This window comes from Corvus hawaiiensis, chromosome 3, assembly GCF_020740725.1.
Source record: "Corvus hawaiiensis isolate bCorHaw1 chromosome 3, bCorHaw1.pri.cur, whole genome shotgun sequence".
NCBI lineage: Eukaryota > Metazoa > Chordata > Aves > Passeriformes > Corvidae > Corvus > Corvus hawaiiensis.
In genome coordinates this window covers 35,035,300-35,062,228 of record NC_063215.1, presented here as the reverse complement: position 1 = coordinate 35,062,228, position 26,929 = coordinate 35,035,300, and the positions used below count along the sequence as shown (strand labels likewise).

At 38.4% G+C, this 26,929-nt stretch overlaps 2 long non-coding RNA genes across 2 annotated transcripts in view; both read left to right on the top strand.

Annotated features, from left to right (window-relative positions):
• Positions 1 to 11,105, top strand: part of LOC125323687 — a 52,705-nt gene extending 41,600 nt beyond the window's left edge. Inside the window, exons 3-4 of the long non-coding RNA XR_007202610.1 lie at positions 415 to 457; positions 10,974 to 11,105. This is a non-coding gene — a long non-coding RNA (uncharacterized LOC125323687). The remainder of the gene's footprint in view (positions 1 to 414; positions 458 to 10,973) is intronic.
• A 1,218-nt stretch (positions 11,106 to 12,323) lies between these two features.
• Positions 12,324 to 26,929, top strand: part of LOC125323565 — a 64,734-nt gene continuing 50,128 nt past the window's right edge. The window contains exon 1 of the long non-coding RNA XR_007202559.1: positions 12,324 to 12,397. This is a non-coding gene — a long non-coding RNA (uncharacterized LOC125323565). The remainder of the gene's footprint in view (positions 12,398 to 26,929) is intronic.

Genomic DNA, 26,929 nt, shown 5'->3' with positions numbered 1-26,929 from the left:
CCAGTTTCTCCTGCATATCAGAGTCTATCATCTAAAGACATGGAAGAAGAAAAAATAGTATTTTGTATCTATTCTCACTCCTATATCATTCATGTGCATGTGAGTTATGACACTGAGACATTCATTTCAATATATTGAAACTTATTTTTGTCCTCATAAGATTATTTTAAGCAAGAAATATTTGGAGAAAATATTTAATTTGCCAGCACAGTTGATGCATTCAGCAAGGCAATTTGATTGCATTAAGATGTCTCCAAGAGAACAACATGCTTGGCTAACACATAATACACAGTGAAAGCTGCTGCTAGCAATTCTTGTCAAGCATTGAAAGATGCTATGTCAAAATAAAATTAAAAATTCAATAAAAGAATTTCTGTTCATATATTATTTTTCTTACATTTCTTTCTTTTATAGTACATTGTAATCCACAAGAATCTTCCTCTCTCCTTTGCTCCAGGTAAGTTGGGCTTTTAAATATGTAATAAATGTCAGTAAATTAGAGGTAAGTTGTATAATTTCATGTGTCAGGAGAGGGCAGAGAAAATTTCAAAGCTCTGTATTATGCAGCTTGCAACAAGCTCTTACCATAAGGTTGTCTGCTGGCAGCTGGACACCACCATGGAATCCCACTCCCTTGCCACTGATCATCTGATAAAGTATTTGGGGAGTCGGTTGAGGAGGAGATCAGCTTGATGTCCCTTAGAAATGGAATTCAGGGTCCACAATCCATTTTGCTGAGTTACTCAGATTTCAGGAAAATTCTTTTTGTGGCATTAAATCTTCCTGGAAGATTAAAGATGTGGAGGAGAAGGAAGGCATGGAGGAGGAGGAGGGCAGGGAGGAGGAGGAAGTCTTGGATATTGGGAATAGTGTGAATGCTTAAGACTTCCCTCAAGGCCCCCTGACCTGCAGAGGTTTTTGAGACAGATTCCCCAAATCCTGCTTTTCCTGGAAGGCCACTAATTTAGCTGTGAATCTCCATGTTCTTCCTTGTGGGCGGGCTGGATGTCCAGTGGCATCAACAGCTCACACCTGTGCCCAGCACCACTGGGCCATGAAGAGCTAATAGGATGTGCCTTAGTGCATTTATTTCTGCTCTACAATACAAAACTCAGCACAAGAAAAGTCAAATCCTTGTTTAGCAGCAGCTATTTGACATTCAAAGCAAACCTTGATCTTTCATGTGGACGAATGGATAGAATTTGATCCACATTGTTTAAATTGGCCCAAAAGAGAAGGTACTTACTTGATTCTGTGTTTTGGTCCAATTATTTTTCTTCCACAAGGCTTATGGGGAATATAGAAGAATGAAAATTGAAGCCAATGTATATTAGATAGATCCTTGGAGTTTTATTTGCTTTAGTTCAGGATTTGCAGAGGCCAACTTGTGTTGTTGGTAATCCCTTAATATGGTTGCCTTTGCTGGTCTTAAATTGATGACTCAATAGTGATAACACTCTGAGGCTGTGAAAGATCAATACACGTGGGTTTTTTCAGTGCCCTTCATTACTTTTTGTGATTTATTTCTCTCTTGGCTAGCATATGACTAGACCTCTTGGATTGACTTTCTTGCATGTCTACCTTGGCAGCTAAATAATTGAAACTTTGCTGAAGGAAGAGAAATAAAACTTGAAAATATGTCGTCTACAAGACTTTTTGTTTGTAGCTCTTCTGAGCTACAGTAACCTTCTGTGGAACAAATAATTTCACATCATTTAAAATATTATGGAAATTAAAATTTTCAACCTACCTGAAGAAAAATTTGCTCAGAGGCATTCCTAGGTCTCTTTCTGACATACGAGCAAGAATGACATGACAAAAGCTGGTAGCTGACTGGTAATGGCGATCAATGAATCACAGCTACGTAGAGCATTGTTTCAGAGTAGAATAAGGTGCTTGTGGTCTACTAACAGTTTCTGAAATGAAATATACCTGTGGAGAGTTGAGAACCCATCCCTTTTGGGAAAATAAATCATACCACTACACTTGGTAGAACTGAATGTCCTAGAGTGGAACTGGTCAGAGTAGTATAAACGTTAGTGAAAATTTTAACATTTATATTTGTGATGACTGTATGCTGTAGTGATAATAATATTCACATTCAGAGACAGCTCTCATCTTACTGGGCTCAATGCAGAGCAATGCCAGCCCACTCTCCAAAAAACATTTTTAGTCTAGTTAAAGAAGCTCTTTACATCACCATTTGCTGCTTTAAATAGTTTAAAGTAACAGCACGTTTCTTTTGACAAAGGTGATGACAACAGATATGTTGTGGTACCTATAGAGAAAAGACACAGCTTTTTTTTTTGCTGAAGTGTTGAGAAAGAGAGAGAAAGCTGGCATTCATAAAACTCCCTCTAAAAAATGTGTGGGTCTTGTACAGACCTCAGTGAGCACAGAATGAGGGTAATGATAAACTATCTGGTAGATGAGGAGGGATTTCGGCATTGTCAGTTTCCCAAGGTTAAAGGCACTGGAGCCCCAGTTGCAAAGGCAGAGAAAACTCAACTCCTCATCCAAACTGGCAGCTGCTGAATTTCTCTTCCCTTGTCCCAGTAAATGATCCTGCTGTGATGTCAGTTAAATTTCTCTCCAGTTTTGACAACTTGTTTAAATAAAAAAAAAAATGCTATAAAGAGCTGTTGACACCTCAGGGATATCTCTGGAAAACTTTGTATTTTGAAACTATTTTGCAGATGCTGTATTAGAAAGGCTTTGGCCTTCCCCACGTGATTTCTGCATTTTATTTACCAGAGATGCTTGCAAAGGAACGTGATCATGTTTCAGAATGCAATTTTTTTGATCCTGCTTATTTCTTATTTGAAATTCTCAGTTTCTACAGCCATTATGTGAATGACTCTGCTGTGTTACCAACTGCAGCCCTCTCTAATGTGTTTATAACACCTTTACTAAATACATTTTTGAATAGGCATTGCTGTTAGATGGAGGACTATGCTTTTTATTTATCATGGTAAGTATATTTGTATAATACTAGTATGGCTACAGTTATATTAGTATGAAGGATGCTTCTGTCTATAGACCAATGAAATTTACTGATATAATAACAGCTACAGCACCACCAAACTACAGTCTTTGAACAAGATTGGTTTCGCTGATGAGACAGCACTGCAAAGAAGCCCAAATTGCTGGGATGATGGAGATTGCACAGACGTTTTCTTCCCATGGGTGAAAGAAATTTGTTCAGGTAGTTTTGTTTTTCTTTTCTGTGACTATAAGAAAATAGCAGTTTTTCAATAAGGAGACCATTTTCCATGTGGTATAAGCACAACCACAGGAGGAGGGCTCACAGAACAGAGCACAGGGGAGGAGGCAGTAGGGCAGTGCTCACCCAAACCAGTGCTGCACGAGGGGGAAGATTCATCTCCTCCCCAGCATCCAGTCCTGCCCTACCCTGGGCCCTGTCTCCTGCCTGTTTAAGCCATTGTGGCCAAGCAGAAAAGAGGATCAAGGCACTCATTGGGCTGGGCAACAACTGCCTTCTGCCTCCAGCATTAATTTTCAGCCACCTTGGTTTTTTAATGCAGTGCAGAATGAGCTGGGGAGGTGAGGGCTGCTCCGGGCAGCACCCAAAGCTCAACTTGCACTTCTAGCTATAGCCCAGTGCACCAGCTGGCAGGTCATCAGTGAAGGAAGAAACTCTGATTCTGACAATGAAATTTCTGAAATTTCAGACAATGTAACATATTTTCTTCTGTAGTCCAGTCTGTCTTTACAGAGCTGGATGTCTGGTCATAGAGGTACATAACTCCCAATTGTCACTAGTACAGGAAGAAAAGAAAATTTATGGTCAGAGTTTGTCTTTCAGGAAAATTAAACAATAATAGACAAACAAGAGGAAATATGAAAGCTTCCCATAAAATTGACTTGCATGACTTTCTAGTGGCTTGGGTGGTCAGCACACATATGAGTTCTTAGTATAGGCTTCAGCACAGCAGAATGAACCACGTGAGGCATCATGTGCTTGGAACCGCTGGAGCTTTAACAGTAATGTATTTTACCAGCACTTAGAACAATGAGTTCTACACACACCCCTACTACATACACCAGGAACAAATGAAATAATGAATGAAAATTTTATAACATTGTTTCTTTAGGTTTTTTTTAAGGAAAATTATGCCATACCTCAAATTCTGATCTGTACTCTGGTTTTTTTTGTCCAGCTGAAAGTGAGAAAACAAGATTGATTCTGTGAAAATGTTTGAATTGATTGCTCAGTCTTGCAGCAGGGTTTTTCCCAGGAGCTATCAATCCTCAAAACTGTGTGAAAAGTAGAAAGGAGAGTTTTGGTGTAGGCTCCTTTCTACTTCTAAATAAATAATTGTATAAAAAAACCACCTCTAAGTTTAACCCATCTTCTCTGTATGTTCCTTACTGGAATTTTGTGAATGGAAAATTGTTCACTGTAAAGGACTGTCCTAACCCTTGGGACTGTAACCAAATGCAAATAAAGGGGACATAGTAGTTTGCAAACATTTCTCTTGAAATAAAAATAAATAATTTGGACACTCCTCTATGATGTTGCTTAGGTCACTGTTGGCTAGTCAAATTTCTATGATAAATGCCTTGAAAATTCGACATATATTTATTAGTGCCAGTGAAAATATTCTCTGGTCTTCCATTTCTCTTTGGCTTATTATGTACAAAAGACCTATTCTCCTAATTTAAATAAATAAACAGCAGTTTGCTCTTTGCAAAACCATTTATTAAAAGAAAAAAAATACTGATGTATTGGTGTTTACAGTTAGAAGATCTTGTAGTAAATTAGATGTTTGTCTAGTGCAGTTGGGGGAAAACCTTATGTTTACTTTTTTATTTTTTAATATGCATATTTATTTAAAGGTAATTCATACTGCTGTATCTTAATTCCTGAATTCAATAAGATCTTCATGCCATAAACATATTAAGAAGAATTAATCAATGCAAGACTTTGAATGATATAAGCATGTGAAAGGATGTTCTTTTTTTAATAAGAAGACAGTTTATGAGTTTTCTTAAATTGATTATTCATTCATCTAGAATGATTATAATATTATTGAGAGAACAAATTGCAGATTTTTCTTGCACTGGGTGGATAAATATTTTAAAACCTTTTTTTTCTGCAGACAGTAAAGTTTCTAGGCATATATACAATAACAAATAGAAAAGAAGTCACAACAGAAAAATAAAAATGATTGAGTTGGTATATGTATCTTTGTATTGAATTCTTCTACCTCTTACTCTTCTATCTGATACTATTCTCCCTCTTTTTCTTCTTCCTTTATTAGTAAGACTGGGTTCACAGACTGTGGGAGCTATGGAGGCCCCAGCCTCCAGTCATGATGTGGTTGCAGTGTTGTTTTAAGTGCTATTTAAAGGTACAGTGATTCCAGCCTTATTGCCAGAAATCTGTGGTGCAACCTCTCTTCCACACATTAGCATCAAGTAGAGAAAGCTTTCTTTATGGCCAGACTCATGAAAAGCATACAGTCAGTTACTTACTTGACCATTCAAAGTGAATGAAATGCCTTTTGCAGAACTTTAAATCTTGCTGTAAAATAGAGACCTCCCTATCTACCTCCATGGCCATCTTAACCTTCTGTATCTTGAGGCTAGCCTTTGGACCTGACTTGCTACTCGCTCTCTTCTTGTGCCTTGTCCCTGGATTAAAAACCCTTCTTAACCCAGGTTTAGCATCCAGGACAAGAAGCAAATTTAATGCCACCAGTTGGAAGGTTGCTCTCCCACTAGTCACACATAGTCTTCTAAACAACTATGCCTCCCTGCAGCCCTCTCATCAAAGCAATTATTAAGCCATGGGCAAAGTTTTTCCTGGAGAGCAGGCTTAGCAGAAGCACAAGATCAGCTTGGTACTCCCTCATGCTGCAGGTTTCTGAGTTATGAATCCACCATCTCTCATGTGGGCATAGATTGGGACCTTGGACCTGCCACAGAGTGTGCTGCAGACTTTTGTAAGGGCAGTGATGACTGCCAGCCACTTCATTGTCTCACAGCACACCCGTTCCCATGAAAAAGAATAAGTTAAATTTATTTATCTTCATAGCCCTTCAATGTTTACATTGAGAAATTGGGTTTAATGTCATTGATGAGCAGGGCTGTATCACAGAAAATCCTGCTATCTGCCTCTCAGTGGAAATAATCCATGAGATCCCATACACTGTCAAGCTGCTGGAGAAAGGAGAGAAGAGCATATAATGACATGAGTAAGTGTGCTAAACCACTGTGCTGCCAACAGTCGCTGTGTCTGGGCTCCCAAGTGAGCTCTCGAGTATACACCTTGGCCGTCGCCTAACTCCACGCTGGCGTGAGACTTGAGTATGCACCAGTCCCAAGTGCCCTGGTTTCCTCAGAAATTAAAGCCCTGCGACATACAGGAGCCTTTATAAACACCCAGCTTGGCCTCAGTCTGGACAATTGGAGACAACCTGCTCCTGCTATGATGCACAGCTGGAGATTAGTTTGGGTCTTTTTTTTCCTTAAAAAGAAAGAGGTTGAGAAAAGCTCAATTCCCATCTGACACAAATCATTATGTCTTCACTGTGCCTGATGGGGCTTAACTGATTTAGTTTAACTAAGGATCTGGAATACTGTTTAGTTGCTGTATAAATAATCTGCAGGATTCCTGTATCAAGACAGATGCTGCCTCGCTGTATCTGGTGGCAATGTACCATACAAACAAGCGGTAGACTTTAACCAACAGACATAAAAAATCATTGCATAGATGGATATTGATACAGGCGATAAATACCATGGCCTTTGACTGAGATTTCAAAAATAGTTTATTTTACTGCCCTAATATGCCTTAATGGAACTGTAAATGACACAGAAATAAAATTGTTCTTTAAAAAGCAAATCGCATCAGCTTTAATTTCAAGAGTTTGCATTCGTATAACATAATGGGGAAAATCACCAGGTTTATGACACTATTTCAGCAGTAAAATGTATCCCTACTTTCTCTTCAGTGGTATAATCTTCATGTGTCTTCTGTATCAGGATGAGCTCAGTGCATTCCCATAGAACCCAAGCATTTTCATCTAGGAAAAGTAATTATGTTGTAGGTGGCATCTTTTGCTTCAGTTTATGAATCTCTAGAACAGCTAAAAGAAATGTTTAATGATTCTCCAGCAATTATTTTTAAAGTGTGTGTTGCCATCTTAAGAACACTACTGAATACCAACGCCACTATCTGATAAAATTGCTCCCAGCTCACTCTAAACTGGTGTGTCAAAATTGCATCAATACTTCGCAAGTTGTTGCCATATGTTCATAACTGATTTTAGTAAAATTATTGCAAATTATTTTTTGTCTACAGGATCCCATGACCTTTCATGGATGTGAAAATTTTAGCAGCTTTCGGAAATTAAGACAATATTTTTACTTTATTCTTTTTTTTTCACTTTGAACTCCAGAGCACTGAGGAGATTTTGAAAGAAATTGTTAAATTTTGAGTTCAGAATCCTTATTTTCCAAGCCACTTTCCATGTTCATATAATTGTTCCTTTAAGCAATTCACTGTGTTCGTATCACAGTTTTAAATATGCCTGATTCTGCCCACTTTAAGCCTAATTTTGAGACCTAGTTTCATATTAGAGAAAATGTGAAATTGCTAGTAAAAAAGAGGAGAACCATAGCTAAAATCTACTAGCTAGAAAATAATGCAAAGCAGGAAGGCATAAATTAGCTATAATTATTGGAAGATTTAACTAAGTTTCTTTAATGTGAACTAATGGGGGAAAGATGCTGCTACTCACTTTCAAAGAAATCAACACTGATTGCCAATTAAGGAACAGTAAGCAATGGGTCCCTCTGATCTATGCATCCCTCAGCCCAGGCAAGAAAAATAATGCTAACCAACTTACATGTGTAGAATGGAGTGTGAGGTGGGCATTTGTCTCTATTTAATCACTCATTTGTAATGATCTGTGAAATTACAAAAGCTGTGGTTGGTGCTCAAAAATTGTTGGGAATGCTGTGTATAGCCCTAGTTGTGCAGTTTATATGAAGACCCGTGCATAGGGGAAGAGACCAACCTACAGGAGCAAAAATAAAAAGCTCAGAGAGACTGATCTGTTTATTTCTTGCATTTATTCTAATCTTCAGTCTGTGTTTCTGAAACTGCTGCTATTTTAGTTTAGATCATGTTTCAAAAATTCTGCTTATTTTTTTGTTTAGTTGTTTCTCCCACTACCTGGATGAAATTTGAACATAAAAGTTAAAATACCAAGAAAAGAGCAGCTGTTTAAATTTCCCAGAATTTTCTTTGCAAAGCTGCTGTTGTGGAAATACAGGTTTCTTGGTTTTTTGGTGGTTTTTTTCCGCATAGTGCAATTATTGGGTGCCATTTCACCATGGCAATAGGACAGTGTTTCCTACTTGTGATTGAAATCTTCCATGCCTGTTGTGAAAATGATCATTTACATGAAATCAGAAAAAAAAGGCTGAGGAGGAAAGTAATGAAACCTCTGCACCTGATTTGCAATACGGTTTTGTGGAAATGAACTGGTGGCGAGGTCTGGGCAACCAAATTCCTACTGAATGCAGGAGGGGAGTTGGCTGTTGCTCCACTATGATTGAAAATTGTCTTTTGATGCTTCTGATAATGGTGAAGAGCAAGGACAGGAACAGGGCGAGGGTTTGAGGCAACATTTGGTAGGAATAAAATGTTCAGATGGAAACATCCCAAATGGCAATACTTGTGACTGGCAATAAGCAGTGAGGAAAGTGACACCATTTTTCAATCTGTATAAATACACCTTTAGAGAATTTTACCTTTTTCACATACAGTTATGAACTCTTCAATCTTTTTCAGCAGCACCAAATACAGAGCAGACTGTACTGATTGCTTATAAATCCATCCTTTTCCTGCCTTTCCTGCTCAGGTGAATCACGTTCATTTAGCTCTTTCTTTTTTCAGTGACTCAGTATGTAACATCAGTGATACACTTCTATAAAGAAGCTTATCCTCCTTGATCTGCAAGTTCAAACACAAATTTTCCAAGCTCTGCTTTTAAGGACAGCCCTATGCTTAATTCCCCTGATTTGTCTGTACCTCCAGAGGAAAATAATTTTGTTCTGGGCATCACCTGAATTTGCTCTGGAGCCCAGATCTGGCTGGAGGAGAGGACCTGTTTTGAGACACAGTGGTTGCCACACTGCCTCAGTCTCACATAGGTTCACCTGGGCAGCCCATTCTGCCAGGGTACAAAAACTTACAGGTCTTTGAGGCACAGGCTGAAGAAATTGCAAAATGACATTTCAGAAATCCCGAGACAACATATATTGCGAATAAACAATTCTTTACTAGTTCATTAATAAATCCTTTCTCATGATAACAGTTTAGCCCAAGGACCAAAAAGTAGGGCAAAAAAATGAACAGCATACTGAAGAACTTGAAAGTGCAATGGAAACATAGATATCATACCATTTTTATAATAGTAATTAATAGCTGAATGCCACAATATCATGCTACAGCTCATATGCAGCAGTTTCTGTAGTGTAAATACTAGTTAGCATCTCAACTTTTTCACTAAAGGAAGAGAAGCAATTGGTGCAATAGAAAACAGTCACAGTCAGGATGTTTAAATGCTTTGAAGGACAAAAAGGAATGAATCTGGTATATGCATATCAGACCTGTGATAGCTGCAGGCGATGCTGGAAGTGCTGTCTGTTAGTTTTCTGCTTAGGAATGGGGAATAAGAACTAATATAAAGACAAAGAGGTGGTATTATAGATGAGCCAAATCACTAAATGAAAAGAAAGCTCACAGTGAAGCAAAACCAGTTTCCCAAGCAAGTGATTAACTTGCTTGTGAATGCTGCTCTAGCAGGAGCTCTTGCCTTCCCACTGAGGGGCCAAGTGACAGCACCTAGAAATTGGTCTGTGAGTCACTTGGTGATAAATCGGCAACAGAGAGTCAGCAGGGAGGAGAACCCATTTTACTCTGTCTCTCTTTCTCAAATGGTAAAGAAATATAAAAGTGTTTTAAGCACCTCATGCAGTGCTGAATCAGAAGTTTCATTGAGCATTAAAACAACTGACTTCTTCGGTAGCAAAGCAGCGCTCACCATTTGAGTGGAAAGGTGGGAGGAGCGGTAGGCAAGCTGTCCCATTTGCCAAAGGAGGGGCTCCAATTTTTATGGGAGTGGAATTGAACATTAAGCAACTTTGAGACATCCAGCTTTGGATGCCATAAATATTGAAGTAAGTAACAGTGAGATGGAGACACATAATGCCTTGGGTCAGAAACCAGTGGAAACTTAAAGACTAGACATAACGTGGGCCAATGCTGAGCCTGAATAATACTTTATCTTAGGCCGAGTGAGGACACATTAAGATTGGTTCAGGAGGAAGATTTAAATGGAGCAAGGAGCAAAAGGAGCTGAACAGTGGGACATTAATATTTTAATGTATGCACTCCAGTGTGTCTATGTAAGATTTCAGTTTGGTATTGGCCAGGCTTTTATAAGGCTATAAATTTCTTAATTGGCACTTTCATTAAGTTTCATTTTCTCATAAAGGAGTGCATTTAGATCTGGACTTCCCAGTACAAATCTCTTCCCTGCAGCCCAGCAGCAGTTCTAGGGGAAGTCTCAGAGTACCTTGGAGGCACATTTTAAAAGTATCACCTGAGACAGGGATTTTCAGACAAAACAGCCCCTTCTCCCTCCTCTCCCCTGTGTCTATGGAAAATGCATTAAAGTCTCTTGTCTTGAGATGTGCAGCTGTGTCTGCTGACTCCTGAAAGTGATTGAATGTGACTAGATTTTCTGAGCCCTATGGGGCTGCAAATCACTAAGGGTAATTTGACTCTGTATATTCACATTTCTTATTGGAGGCATATTCATGTCCAAGGGCTACAGTTCCCATCTGTCTCGTAGCAGGCAACATCAACACTCTTTTTAGTCAGGCCCAGAGCTGTTTTCTGTGTAGTAACCGTGACCTGACTTTGTTTCCAGGGCAGAGGGAAGACCTGGGTGCAGCCAGCATCAGCCCAGTGTTCCAGGTATCTTTTGGTGTGAAGGGGTCCTGCACCATGGCTTTTCCTGCATCTCAACTTAGCTCTCTTCAATCCCATATATAAGCAGACAGTGGGCAACTGGTGAGTGTGAATCTGAATTTGCACTCTCACAGTACACACAGAGTCAGACAGCTGAACCTCTATGTCATTCTGGTGCTACAGGACCAGGGAAGAACTGAAATACTTTTGAAACAAAGCACAAGACCTGAAGAAGACCCTTCTTGTGGGTTTCTTCAAGGGCTGGTGGAAGGAACACAGCTCTGCCTCCCATGCAATGCTGCAATGGATTTTTAGTTTTGCCGAGAAGGAACCTCCCCAGTTTGGACCCCAGTGGCATTGTGCAGATCTCTTTCAATCATTGCTACCAGCTAAGTCTCCAACTGGCCCCAATTTTGCCTTTAAATGGAAAGATCTCTATAAGTTAAGTTTTGTTTAAAGATGTATGCTTTAACACAACACATATGCTTTCAATTTTTATAAAAATGTATTGGCATATTTATTCTATTTTACTTGCTTCACGGCTCTTTTCAAGTCAAAGCTTTCTTTTTCCAGAAGAAGGAAAGCTGCTCATATCATCATCTGCTTTATGCTAGAGCTGTTTACTTTTTTTAAAAAATATCTTTTTTCACTGACTCTTTGTGGGTGTGTGCAAATTTCATTTTCTAACGCAGTAGTCCTAATATGCCCTCATCTCCCTGCTTTGACATTCAGCTGCTCTGCATCTCCGATCTCTGAGCTTTTTGCTGCTTCCGTATTTATCACTTTTAAATATACTGTCCTTCCATTCCCTTTCCTTTGATTGTGTTTTCAGAGCACTTGATTAACCCAGTTTTGATTACTGATATTTATGAATTGTCATCTTCTGGAAGAAGGAAGAGAGAAATGCCATCAAACCACTGAACTACATGTGTTTTCCCCACACACTCGGCTGATCTATCAAAATCTGCATTAATCTTCACAAAAGAGCCTGAGGCTATACCTATCTGCAGCCCAGCCTGGCATCTTTTGCCTCCATTTTCAGCTTCCTCCATATCATGCCTTGTGTCTCACTTTTATATGCCCTTTGCTCTGGCCTGTTTTGCCCTGTGCACCCTTTGGGATAGGAAGGGGATTGATATCGCAAAAGATGTATAGAGAACAAGGATTAATAAATCACTGTAAACCAGTTCATTACATTTATCCAGAACGTGCCTGTACATGAAATTAATTGTACTTCCAAGGGGAAATACAGGGATTATGCATCACTGTAACAGCTTTTTTTTTTTTTTTTTACAAAACAAAAAGCAAAAGGAAAAAAAAGAAATGAGGACATCGCAGAGGACACATTTACTTCAGTAGTTGAAGGCTGTCTCATATGATAAGGTATGACATGATATTTTCAAGCTTTTGTTTGAGAAAATTCAGCACAGTTCTGCATGTATTTTTAGGCTGGTTACAATATGCACTCCTATGAAAGTCTGAATGTGCATCTGTTAAAGTCACTATGTACTAAAATCTTGCTAAAAATTCAGCACCCTCACAATAATACGAGGGCTGGGAAGCAAGCCAAGGGAAATGATATGGAGTTGTTTGTTGCAGGATCCCCACTGCAACAAATGGGGGACCCCAACAGTTGTTCTTTTCAGTGATCTTGGCACAGGTCAGCTGGTCAAATAGTTTCCTGATTAAGATAAGCAGATGAAGAGGCTTCCTACTTTGGCAGATATTTCATCTCTTTCGGGAGCATTGAAAGACACTAGGGTTAAAATATTTTTGGATATTTTTACCCCAGAGCTTTAATCATTCCTCATTGTCATGGGCACAAAGACAGAAAATCTCAACAATTTTGTAAAGGTCACTGCGAACATAACTTTGCTGTCAACAGGTAACCATTCTGAATTGAACAGAGAGAGAAACTAGCCTTTTAAATTATACCTTGGCACAATTAATTCATAAGTGAATAAGATTGTACTGTGTTGCAATTCCTCCCTGGCAGTTTTCTTAGTTTCTTCTGGCCAATGACATTGTTTCTCCTGCAAAAATCAAGCAAGGCTTCAGTGGTAAATAGTCCTACCAAAGTCAGCTGGGACAACTCAGTGCAATCACAGAGGGTGTGTTAGCAGGTGTTAATAAAATTGAAGTCCATGGCATTTGTCACTCGTTCCACATGCCAGGGTGGTTAGAGACATTACTGGAGTGTTGTACTGGCCATTGGCATATTCTGGCCTTGTTTTTAAAAACAGGAGACGACTCAGTGAGGACAATGTCCAAGAAGTAAGATCTGATCAACAACATAGGATTACTGAAATGTTGGTGTCCTCCATACTACATAGTGAATCATGGAGCAGAGATGGTTCAACACCACACCAACAACAGCTACCGCATCCACAAGCTGTGACATGCAGGACAAAAACCAAAAAACCAGCAGCCTGGGTCTTGCAGCTGCAAGGCTCAACACTGCAGCAGTGCAAACCTTACACCTCATGTCACTCATCCCGGTAGCTCAGCAGCAAGTGCCCTGCTGAGGCTGTCCAGGTGGCTGCTCAGCATTCCTGCACTGCCAGCACTGCTGGGGCAGGTATCACACCAGGACTGACACACACAGGGGGCCTGGGCCCGCAGCTCTGGGAATGCAATAGCAAAAAAACCAGCAAATGTCTCAAACTGGCTGTCTCTACACATCCATGGAGTTGAGTTGTGATGAAGAAACACTGAGATGATAGAAAGCTCATTCTGTGCAGAAGTACCTTGGTTTTTACAGAGTTGCATAGCTGGGTCCAAGATAATACCTAATCCTAATACTAAAGTATAAAAGCAGGTTCTGTAGCATAACAATGTGACCACTGACTTTTAAAGTGCACAGGGGGAGAGAAACCATCTTCTATACAAACTTAGGTGTCCATTACTTTCCCCTTCAGGAAGAAGTTCATGTTTCCATTTTCCAAAAAAGACCTTCAGTCATGGGAGCTGGCCTATGAACTAGCCTAGATAGAAATGACTGCCTGCCGCTCCTTTTGAGAAGGCGCATGAAAGAGCTTGAAATCTGTCTGCCCCTGTCAAGTGAGCAAAAGCAAGGGCATGTTTCTGAGTGGCTGGCCCACCAGGTTCATATCAGAGTTGACCTATGTCCCTGCTCTCATGTCTCTGTATATAACAGACTATTGCTGTGTTAGTGAACTGTGGTAGGGCAGCCTTGAGTGCAGGGGTTCAGTAACACCCTGTCACTGCAGTTAGCTCTGTGACTCACCCTTTCTTGTGAGCTCACAATGAACAGGCCAAAATGTTGTACCCACAAGACTCTTCAAAGAAGTGCGGGATGAAAGAGACAGCAGCCCTGCCTTCTGTTCCTAATGCGTGGGGCTGCATTTTTGCACCTCTGAGGGAGATGTTTTGGAAGGGAATGAAGTGACAATGCAGACCCATGATTCCAAAACACAGCCAGTTTAGCCATATCCCTGTGGCACCTGGTCCTTTCCAAGCCCCCTTGAGCAGCCTGATTTTGACTGTGTGGTATGCAGAGGGATTAGGGGCTTTTCCAGAGCCATTGATTTTCCTGTGCTGATGTATTCAGGTGTCCAGGCCCTGTGCTATCTCTGAACCTTGCCATTCAAAAAATGAATTAAATAAAGACTGTTTTGAATTAATTAAAAATGCAGTGCATTTAGAAATAAACCAAATCTTAGAAGAATTAAAATCTTAGCATATTCAAAACTGACTCAGACCATGATATCTCATTTAGAAATATCTGTTAGTAAAACCCTATTCATATCTCACTATCCATGAAGACTTTAGCAAATTAGAGCACTATCCTGTGGAGAGTTGTGTATTGATTTTCATCTTCCTCCTATTTTCCTCACCTGTGCTGTCTACCTTGCATCATTAAGAACTCTGTCCCCTGAGCTCAGGAAATACAGGAGAGCTTCTAAAATGGGAATATTCTAGATGCTGGGCTGGAGTCAAGGAACAGAGACAGTCTTCACTTATTGAACACTTTTTTCCAACAGTAGAAAAGCAATGCATGAATCATACAAATGCTGGCAAAAATAAATACTCTTGATCCAATAATGATGAGCTCACTCCCTGCCACTCCGACATAGGATCTTTTCAGCAGCTGCCTTCCTGTTAGCCTGAATCTGGCCATCTGCAGAGATGCAATGTTGTTTGTAAGGCACTGTGACCTCCTTCATGGGAGGTGTTGTGCAGTCAGATGCTGATGGGGAATGCAGAGTCCCTTCAGCACCTGGGATGGAGATGGGGGTATGTGGTGCCCCAATCTTGTCAACAATTCCCCAAGACCGCATGTCCCAACCTCACCCAAATGGGATTGTGGGTAATGCTGGCCCAGTTCGGTATGAAAGGTAATCCTGGGGCTTTGATGGACACTCTGACTACATTTCACTTAGGAAATCAATGCCTGCTTTCAGTCGAAAGTTGAAGCATGGATGGTAAATGTTCAGGCTGGTAATATCTTGATGTTCCTTGTGAGGCATGACACAGTTGTTTCATTTGTTGTATATGTTGTTTAATAACACGATATCTATTTGAACTTAAACTATATAAAGCCCTTAGTTGCCCTATCAGGCAATAGTGATTACTGTAATCCAGCAGCATTACAATAATCACTCAAAAGTGACTCAGTCACAAACAAAAAGAAAACTCTTCCTAAGTCTTTATTGTTCCAGGAATTAATACAATCATAATCCCCTTTTGGACTAACATGACTGGTTACAATTTTTCTTATTAAATACTGTTAGTTTTAAACTGCAGATTAGGAATGTCAGAGTCTATACACCAAATAGGAATGACACATATACTCAGAGATGAATTTCAGCATACAAAAAATATGTTAGCTTTTATTTTCAAAGTAGCATTTCCAATTTCATCTGAGTGCTTCTTTACAAAAGAAAAAGAAATGTAAAGAAAAAAAATATCCAGATCAAAATATTTTATTTAACTGAAACATTTAATTTTGGCTCATATGGTGAATTAAGAGTCAATCCATCCAACTGTTCTGATGATGTTGCTATTTTGCTAGAGTTCAAAAAATAACTGTTTGGGATATTTGAAACCTGAGGCTATTGATTCCCTGATTGCTAGAAATGTAAGCCAAATTATTCCATAAGGATTGCATTAAAAGCCTTAATTATCCAAATTTTCACTGTGACAAAATACATTCTCCTCAATTGACATATGGAAAAATGAAGACAGAAAAGTAATCTTAAGAGAAGGTTGCTCAGGACAAATGAGTTAGTATTTCAGCACAGAGCAGGAAACAATGTCATTCCTGTTTTTGCTCTCATGGTTTTATTCTTCGAGACTGTGACATATCTCACACTGTTATACTGTCCCCCTCTTGAGGCCAAAAAGAATGGATTAAATCAATAAAGTAGAGAGAAACCACAAAAACAGGTAGAACGATGTTTCATTAGTTTAGTCTGTGCAGAGAGCAGGGAGTAAACATGTTGGCATCATCTCCATGCAAGAGAAAGCTGACAGCAAAATTCTGGGTGACACAAAGGAACGTTCTGTTAAAGGAAAAGGCTCAAAGTAACAAACATTACTTCAAGCAGAATAAGGAAAAGGTTCAGTTTTGGTTTTCTTTCAGTAAAGACTGTTGAAAGCAGGAACAAAATCTGTTTTAAGAGGGAAAATTGATTGAATTTAATACTGGCATGAAGCTTAAACTATCAAATAGAGACCAGAAGTAACAGTCAGATGAACTTAGGAAAGTACTAAGGTGGTACAATTCGTTACCATTTCAATAAACATATTGGTTGAAATTTTCACTAAGAACCAGAAAGAAAAAAGGGAGCAGGTCTCAACTCTGATCTCACTGCATGAGTAGTTTTGTGCTTTCTGAATACTAATAAGGCACACAATGCAGTTAGTTTGATTTGCATACTTTTAAAATGATGTTGGTCTTGTACTTCTAAAAAAAACCTACATGTAATATGTTTAGTATGTAAACTAGCATTAAAAAATGGACATGGTTGAAGTAAATTAAATCAAAAAAGAAAAAATAAATTGACTGTTCTGTTTGGGTGAACAAAAGTTTCTTCTTTTTCTGACAAATAAATGTTTTAAAACCTATACAAGAAAATTTAAAAATTGAGGCAGTTCTTCTTTGACAGAGTGCCTGTAAAGTAGATTTTATGCTGAATCTGTTGGTGAAAGACCAACTACTTTTTCTACTTGAAATTTTCTCAGTATGGGATCCTCCTTTACAAATACCTCAAAATGAGTAATTTTGTCTCAGGTGGCCACCTAGCTGCTTCCTGGAGCCAACACCAAGAAATGGTCACGTCTGCAGAATGGCTCAACCAAGTCAAAGAAATCCGTATCTGAACTGTAGGGAAGGCGTTGCTCTCTGGAAGTGTCCCTCCATCTTCATCATGTTAGATAGAATTTGGAAGTTTGGCTTTTAAGTTTTGGATGTCAGGAGTCTTCTCTTGAAGAATGAAGACTTAATGTTAGGATTTGTGTTTCCTTATATTATCTTCAACTAAGGAAGTAAATCCTGGATTTGTGAGTAAAAGCTTTTATTTAGTTCATTTTTCCATCTCTCTTTGGGAGACCAAATTTGACAGCTTTCATTCTGCGATTCAAACAGCATTGGGAAAAGTTTTAGGTTTACAAAGCACAAAATTTTATATTAGATAACAATATGCTCCAGTCACAGAATCACAGAAACACGGAATGGGTCAGGTTGGAAGGGACCACAGTGGGTCATCCAGTACAACCTCCTTGCTCAAGCAGCAACATTGCACCAACCAAACCCAAAGGCAAGTAAGTGGAAGTTACAAGAAAATCTCTGTCTTTATTTGATCCCTAAGTTAGCATTCTTTTGCAAGAAAAGAGCTGGCCAAAATCAAATTAAAATATAAATTCACAAGAGAAACTACATATCTAGCCTAATTTGCATATTAGCAAGATTTGTCATAAGGTAATATGAGTAAGAACATGTATTTACACAATGAATTTTTGATCTCCTTCTTTAAATGTCATTACTGTATTTTAGCACTGGTTTAGGTAAATCCCAGATCTAATTATTCAGAAGTCCAGTATATTTTTAAAAGTTCTCAGTATTTATATTGCAATACAGATGTATAGTGCAATTTTATATCGCACTATTTTAAAAAGTCCAAAGTATTTTTATAGGAATAACTCTGTGTTACAAAACTTTCAAAATATTTTAGAATGGTTTTTAAACATAAAACACAGGAAGAATAAGTCAAGCTGAATTACCTGTTCTGATTTTGATAATATCTGTTGTTTTATCACTGTTTTTTATTTTATTTTTGCCTGCCTCACAGATAGGAGATCCCTAATCACAGGCCCATTCTCCTAATACATTCCTCCCATATCTGAACAATTTCAGTCCTAATGATCCATGCCTTTATAATGCTAAAGGAAGGAAAACATCTTAGTTAAACTGTGTATGAAAAAAATGTTTTGTGCTTCCAAAATATACTGAATTGCATAACTGAGATCTTTTTTCCCTTAGCATATCAGAATATAAGCCTATAAAATGTTATTTATTGTAAGGGGAAAAAAGGTTAGGTTAATAAGAGTTTTTCTAATTGAAAAAAATATCTTTTGAAATTTCCTTAAAAAAGAGTTGATTTTAATATGAGGTTAAGATTAAAAAAAAAGTGAATACGTGTAAAAAAGAAAACAACTGCAACAAGAGACCACTTTATAAGGACATGAGCTTTTACTGATGTTAAATGAAAATAAATCTAATCTAATCTGTGCATAAATCTAATCACAATTCTATTCCAGTTGTAGTAAAGTGGATGTGCTATTGCCTCCATTATCAACTGCAGGTCTTTACAGATATATGGTCTCTTTGCAAAACTTACATGTAGGATATTTAAATCAGAAGTCCTTATTTCTTTGGACAGAGAAAGGGGTTTCATAAGAACTGGTTATATAGAAGCAAGTAGGCACTTCTGTAGATGATGTATAGATACCTAGTAATGGGAGATAGTTAAAGAGTATTCCAAAGCTGTGGGCCTACTTAATGATCTGATTTGAGCTACTCCTGAGAGTAACAGGTATTATAAAGGAAGAAAAAGTCTTTAGTTGACTTCCCTATTTGTCCTTGCCTTTTATCAGGGCTTCCCCAGGGATAGCCACAACAACCACACGCCTCTCACCTGGTGAAAATAATATTGGTACTGCTCACATTTTTAATAAAGGAGAGAGAGGTTTTCAGGATATTTTTTATGCCACTGCCAAGGTGTTCTTAGAAACAAAAGTAGAGACTTTCTGTGACCTTAGTGATTTATTCAAGAGTTTTGCAAATATAATGAATACTAGGGAAGAGAAGACTGAAGTTTGTAGAACAGTGCAGTTCATGACATCTCCCATCAAGAAGTTATGAAGATGGGAGGTAGAAGTGCCAAAAGTTGTAGAACTTTCCAGGACAATGTCTGTCCTATTTCATAAGCTGTGGATGGGATAGGGTCACCTAAAAAAGCAGCAGGAGCCTCACAATTGAAAACTACCTACCCTAGAAAGCAGTTGTTGACAGCTTGTTGACAGTTTGTTAACTAGGTTGCTCAGATCCTGCACGGAAACTCAGCACTTGGCTTGTTCAGTACAGGTGTAACAACTGAGTGGTTTGGCGAGGTCAGTCATGGCCTCTTCCCAAAGGAAGGGCAGTTTCCCAAGGTATTTTGGCTTTTTTGCCCTTTCATTTACTTTATATGTATAGAAATTTAGAATTCTATGATAGCAAGCTGTGCCAAATGTCCTGTGGTCCTATCTGGCTTGGATAGTTGTAAAGGGAAGTCATTCACCTCACCTGGGCAACAGGTCAATTAGCAGCAACAACAGCTTCAGAAAAATCTTTATTCACATTTTACTTCAAGGGTTCTAATTTAAACAGGTGAACAAAATTTTGTGACACATGCAAATATGTTCAGATTGAAAAAAAGAAAAAAACCCATATATAATAAAGATGCTATTTAAATTTTAATTATCTGACTAAGCAGATAATCATCTTCGTTTATGGAGGCTTCAGAGCTGGAATGAAAAACCTGAGGTCCTTTATAGAGGTAAACAAGATAGACAGAAACACTTCAGTTTTTGCTACCTTGACTCTTTCATAGTTCTCCCATGTTTTCTGCATGCCATGTGTTCTCCAACTCAGACAAAGCAGGAGAGGTCATGAATTTCCCAACCTTTTGTTTTCTGAACCATTTACCCAAAAGTGTCAGTTGTGGTGGCAGCTATCTCAATGTGACAATCTGACTCACCAGACTGGGACCTCTTTGTTATTTCACAAGTGCTCTGAGCAGCTGCAAATTGTTATGATTTTGTGGCTCTTTAGTGTTTAGTTACACATGACCCAGAATATTTTAGGTTAGTGACCTATAGAGAATTGGCACCTATCTCTTGGACTATGGTGGACATATCTTCAGTCAAGTGAGAGATCGCAGTGTCCTCATGTGCAGTGGTCAGCCTGGATAAGCAATGCTGTGGCATCACCACTGAACGCTGTGAAACGGGATTTGATAGACAAATCAAGTATCCTACTAGTACCCAAACTAACAGTTCTCAGCTTCCTATGATATTCTCATTATTGGAGCTCCAGATGTTCTGTTCATTTGGGAATTAGAAGAGCAAATTTTCCTTTTGCATTAATTGGCATCTAATAACATAGTAGTGCCTGAAGCAGCCTCTACTCAGGCATAACTGCACAGGCTCACGGGATTGACTTGTTTTCCTCAGCTGCCTGTTCCTATTGCATTAGCAAGAACTTAATGTTTGTCAAACACATATGGGTGTACTCTCATACCCAGTCACACACCGTGCTTTGTGATTGCCTTTTGCTTTGGTAAAGAGATCAAAAAAAGAGGTAGAAATCCTGAATATCTTTAAAAAACTCAACGCAATCAAATCAATGAGAAACAGAAAGGGAACAGCAAGGAAGAAAGCTGGTTCAATGCTACAGTCAGAGCAACAATTCTGCCACTGTACTCAACAAAAGCAACAGCCCTGTATGTTTGTTATTAAATGCATAATGTTTCATGGATACACTTCAGATTTAAAACTGGCATTACACAAAATGGGGTTTGGTTTTAAAACAAATACAGGTATGAAGATGCAAAATAAATATAAGCTTTAGCTTCATAAATCAGTGTCTGGGAGTGTACTTTCTGTTAATCTGTGAGGTCTGCCCTTGCCTCCTCACACACAACCAGCCTCATCCCAAGCATCCCGGCATCCCAAGTCAGGGCCAACCCTTTATCCTGCTTTTTCAAAGGAAAGGAATTTAATAGTTTTGCAAAGGGCTGTTCTGTGCCTGCTGATTAGAGAATGGGCCTGGACCTGTTTGATTTACTAGTATAGATATATATTTCTTTATGTACATGCATTAAAATTTTCCATGCACAGGTGAGGCCTGGTGTAGGACCTGTATTTTAGTAAAGACTGATTCAGCTTTGTAGCAAATACAAGATCATAGTTGTGCTGATGCTGAAGGGGTGATCTTAATATAGTACATCAATCTGTAGTTTTCTTCTGACAGTTTAGAGTCTCAGAGAAATTCATGTGTGAGTTTAGAGATGTCAATGGTAGGTAATACTGTAGGAAAAAAAGCCATTGTAAGTCTTGTTTTATTTCACTCTGGAAAAAAACATATCCCGGGGGACATCTGAAGGATTCATAGTGAGTTTCAGTCTACTGACTACAAAAGCCTTTCCTAATCAGTTTTCATGTATCCCATAGAAATATTTCCTAGGTACTGAAAAGTAATGTTTTGGCATGTTTCCATTTGCTTCCACAAATTTTCAACCAATTTTAAATTTTTGGAGAAAGTTAATAATTTTTGCCTAAAAGTACCTTGTTTTTAAAGAGGTTGCATACTACTGAACAGAAAAAGAGCTGTGATTTTTGGGTAAATGAAAGGGCATTTATGAGTATTAATCTCACTCTGGGCAGCTTGGGCAGGCCACAGTCTGCATGCCGAATGACATCCATCTCAGGGCATTTCTCAATTTTTAGTGCATTCGGAGCAAGCAAAAGTACTTCAGGACTTTATAAGACCCATCCTTTGTTTTGGAAAAGCATGTTGTGACACAGATCAGTTTAGCTGAACAAAAAGATTGGTTATGAATATGATTGATGCCCCTAATTTGGCTAATGCTTGGTTTATTCCAGGATAATGTTTACACAAATTATAATAACTTTCTTGCATCTGTTGCTTACTTCTTTTGAGGATCTTCTACTTCCCTCTGTTACAACAGTAATTGGGAACAAATCAGTGGGAAGGAAATAGACTCCCTAGTTTAGCTAAGACTATAATGTTTGTTTAAGTTAGTGATGCGTGAGTGGTTTGCTAAAGATTAATTTTAAAGGTCACTTCCTACTTGGAAAGGAGCCTGTAATAAGCTTTTCTTCAAGTGAAGAGAGCTTTTTCTTCAAAATTCTTATTCTGGGTGGTCTGCTTTATTCCCAGCTCCCACAGAAGTCAGTGGGATGTTCCATTGTCACCTGGGGAAACTTCTGGCTCTTTGTGAAAACAAAGGATATATTTCAAGGAGAGAAGGTGGGAGTGGAAATATTGTACAGTTAGTACATATATAAAAAAGGGCACCTTTACCAGTCTTGTTAGGACAAAAATAAAGAATCTAGATGTTTTAATTATGTACAGTCAGAAGGAATTGAATAAAGCTTTGAGAAAATGGATGAACTGGATTAGCTAACTCGCAAGTATTTTTCATATTTTGTGCAGAGCCTAGCAGGAGGGTTCTGGCAGGTGTTTGTATCTCACACTCGTTGTGGAAAACGTTACTTCCTCCAATTAGCATTTGTATTTGTTTGGTAAGGAATGGTCATAGCACTATAAAATGGAATGAAACACATATAAACTCACTGTTCAAGTAATGTTAGTCATAGAAAGTATATAAAGTCTATTGCTAACAAACAATATACAGTCTAGTGCTATAAATATGTATATATATAACATATAGTGCTAACAAATATATCACCAGGATGTTTAATTAACCCCGAACTCATTGCCTTAAGAATAAGTGGGTTTATATGCTGGCGATGCCTGAGCAATTCCCTTGCAAAGGTCCAATTAGATGAGTAACATATCCAAAGCATCCAGTGCTGTGACAACCCCTGAGAATCTAGTTTTGTTAAAACAACCGGAGAATTTTTATATAAAATTCTTCTATTTCCCATAATGCATTTAAATTCTGTCAGGGAGGTATTTCACCCAGGGATGTAGCTGAGCCCCTGAAGGAGGTAACCTGCACAGAAAAATACAGTCATAGGCAGAAGGGCCTGCTGAAAAAATAGGGAGCTGCATTGTAATCTCACACCTGCACAGCACTTGGCACCCACCCAAACCTCGGCATATGACAGTAATTCACTATTTCCTCTTGTCCTTCCTGCCCCAGAACCCTTAATCCCAACCATTCGTATTCATCAGGCAGGAGATTATTCCTAGCCTGCACAGCAAATAAAACATAAATAAAGCTCACAAACAACTAAAACTGACTATGAAAGTAGTTGTCTAAGCCTTTTCACCATTTATTACACTGTAAGAGGATTTTACATCAGTGTCTCACTGCATTTTGTAAGTTGTTATTATTCCTCCCCTAAGAATCTTGTACCTAAGAACCTCTCTTCCCCAGATAGATACAATATATGCTCAAACATGACAAGACACAATTATTAGCAAGGGAAATTTACTGTCTCCAACCTAAAACAGTTAAAAGTTATGGAAAAATATGGAAATCAAATGTTCTGTTAGCCGAGGTTGTTGTTTCAGTTTTTTTAAAATGTAACACACAAAAATTATTTGACTACATTTGAAAAAATTTTACATGGCATGCATATTATTATTCTCTCAGACTAAATTTAAAATTTTTCATGAAGAGATTTTTGTTATCTAACTCAAACTCAGCAAATATTCTAAAGCAGTAAATTTTAGAATTTTTTTTACAGGAACACCCCATTCTGTGAGAAAAAAACCCAACTACCTACTCTACTAGTTCATTCCCACCTAATTTTTAGAAATCAATAAAAGAGAGGTGAATGTTAACCCTGCCAGGGGAACATGACAGGGACATGCAAGGACCTGTCATTCACTGACAACTAAATCTCCCCCATTAAGTGCTAGATTTTCAGTTAGAGGAAATACTGAGCCATAATAAACAGCAAACATCCAAAATAAGAGAAAGACTATTTCACATCTTATTGTGACATCTCAAAATTTAGACAAGTGAAAACCAAAATTAATTATAAAGACCTGCCATTGTTTTCCCTGCAGCCTCATATCTTCCTTGCTCTGTGACAGGTTCCCTATTAGAGGTATAAACTTCTGTGACAAAATCTGAACTTGAATAATGAATAATGATGAGGTATCGATTCTTGTTGCCCTAGTTGGCTGACTACTTTTAAGGGTAGTAGTCTTTTGTATCGTGACCTGCAAATATATTTGTGTCTGTGCATAGAGGGCAAGTGCCAGCAAAGAGACAAAACTCTTCCACTCCCTTAAGTGGTCTGGCAGGACCAAGAATATATCCATATTTGAAAAAGCTTGAGCCAAAAATACTGGTGAGACATAATTGTGCTAAACATTTTTGACTACTAGATTTTTAAAAAAAATTTGAATTAATTTATTTATTCTTCTAATCAACAATCCTCTGTCTGCAACCCCCCTACTCTGCCATTTTCAGGGTACATAAGTATCTACCTATAGTGCTTTCAGTGGTCTTGACATGGTTCATCTGTGTAGGGATCCTCTGTTTTCATCTGATATGAGTCAGATGCCATTAGCCCAACGAGAAAGGATCTTGACAGCTTGCTGCTTCCCGGAGGGTCTTTGCACAGTGACGGGAGAAGCCCACAGCCAGACTGTGCAGGGAAAAAAAGTAATGCTATTCATCTCATGCACTTGTGAGCATGAAAGGGATTGCCTTGGACTGCCCTTAAGATTAGATTTTTCCACCAGAATGTAGGCTATTGTGTCAATTTAATTTCCTTATATGAATTTTGGAGGATTATATAAATCTGTTTTTCTGCATTCAATTTTTAATAAAAACAAGAAAGGGCTTTGGAGTTTGAGAAGATTATTAGCAGCATAAGAATAAAAAAAGAACTGAGGTTCCCTCAGGTCCACCACAGCCTAAGTGAAGAAAATTGTTAATATCAGAGTTCAAAATACAGAACATACAAGCTCTGCAGGGTTTGCTCAGCTGACAGCAAAAACAGCCTGAGTGTGTTTGTTAGAGGGAGAGGCAGTCTGCCACAGGAGATTAGCTTGTCAGCAACGAGCAGGCTATATCCAAACAGTAGAACATTTCCCTTCTCAATGACCAGAAGAAAGGGATCCAGAGCGAGGGCAGCTGTGACCACAGTCCTGCAGAGGTTGGTGCTGTGGGTCAGACTACCCATGGCTACAGGACACCGACTGCAGAAGGGCTGCCATAAATGGGGGATTGCAGCTTGCTGCTCTGGCATGTCTGTCTGCTGAAAGTAATTTTTTTCAAAGACATGCTATAAACATCCATTGTTCAGTGTCTGCTTGTCAGTATTATAGTCCCACTTCAGAAAAAAAAGACAGGACACATGTTGTACGTATTCCAGTTCCACACCACATTTCTTCAACTCTAATCAAAGCCCTGTTACTGAAGACATTGAAGTCAGCCATTTTTTGTACCATTTGCTTACATTTTTTCTGCTCATTTTTCATTTAAGCAAAAGTTGAAATCATTTTCCTATTGCATTTTTTCATTGCCATTGCAGAAAACATGTTTTGCACCTAGAGATCCAGGACTTCAGTGACTTTTCTCTTATCTCACAAAACCTGACCCAACAGTAATGCTTCAAGGAGTGTTCCAGAGAGGTACCTAAACATAGGGGAGCTGGACTCTGAGAAGTCTGCACCCTATGGCCTTTTCCTAAAGCTAACATACAAAAAGTACAGGGTTAACCATGGGCATTTCTCAGTTTGGAAAAATAATATTTTTCCATTTTGAAAGTACATAGTGTTAGAAGCAAGAAATGTAAAGTGGAAATAAATGTGGCCTCCACCTTTGGAATTTAAGCTAAGAGATCTGAGCTGGAGCTGGGTCTATAGAGTCCCAGAGATTTTACAGCTAAAACCTAAAAGAGTCAAACCATATTGTGTCCACCCCTACAGTTTTATTTTCATAGTACAGTAGCTACTATGATTTGCACAATTCATCTCATAAATCATGGATTTTATGATGATTCATAATAACTGGAAGAAGGATTAAAGTCTTCTTGATAAGTGAATTAATTCTGTAGGTTGCTAGGAATTTCTGGTATAAGCTGCTTGAATCTGTCCTTTTGTTGACTGTGAATTGGTATTTAAAAATCAATGTGTTCATGCAAAAAATCTCAAGTGAGGTCTTCATGGTTATAATGGTGACTCTGGCTATGTTATAGATAGAGTCAAGTGTGCCTTTCCATCATGAAAGGCGTTTTTCTTGTGTATGTACTTTGCCATATAAATGCACTCTTGAGTGCTTCTAAACACTCCAGAGTGTTTCTAAATAATAATAGAAAATTATAGTATTTCTAAACCTTAGAATTAGAAGAGGATTTTTAGGAGCAAATTTTTTGATGGAAGTTTTTTGTGGCTCTGTACAGTCTATATATAAAAGGTATAAAACTCAAAGTTTATTGTTTAAGATGTTTTTTCATTCTTGAATAGCTAAAATTGTATCCAATTTGAAATATTTATTAGTTTCACATGGACTAATCTATTAAGTGTTTTTGAACCAAATTACAAACACAATGAAATAATTAGACAAATATATGCTTTATGTTCCCCCTCCATTCTTTTAAGGCTTGTAATCTGGAAAAATCTGGTCCATATTTTAGCATTACTGATACATTTCTGTTGATGTTTGTGCATCCACACAG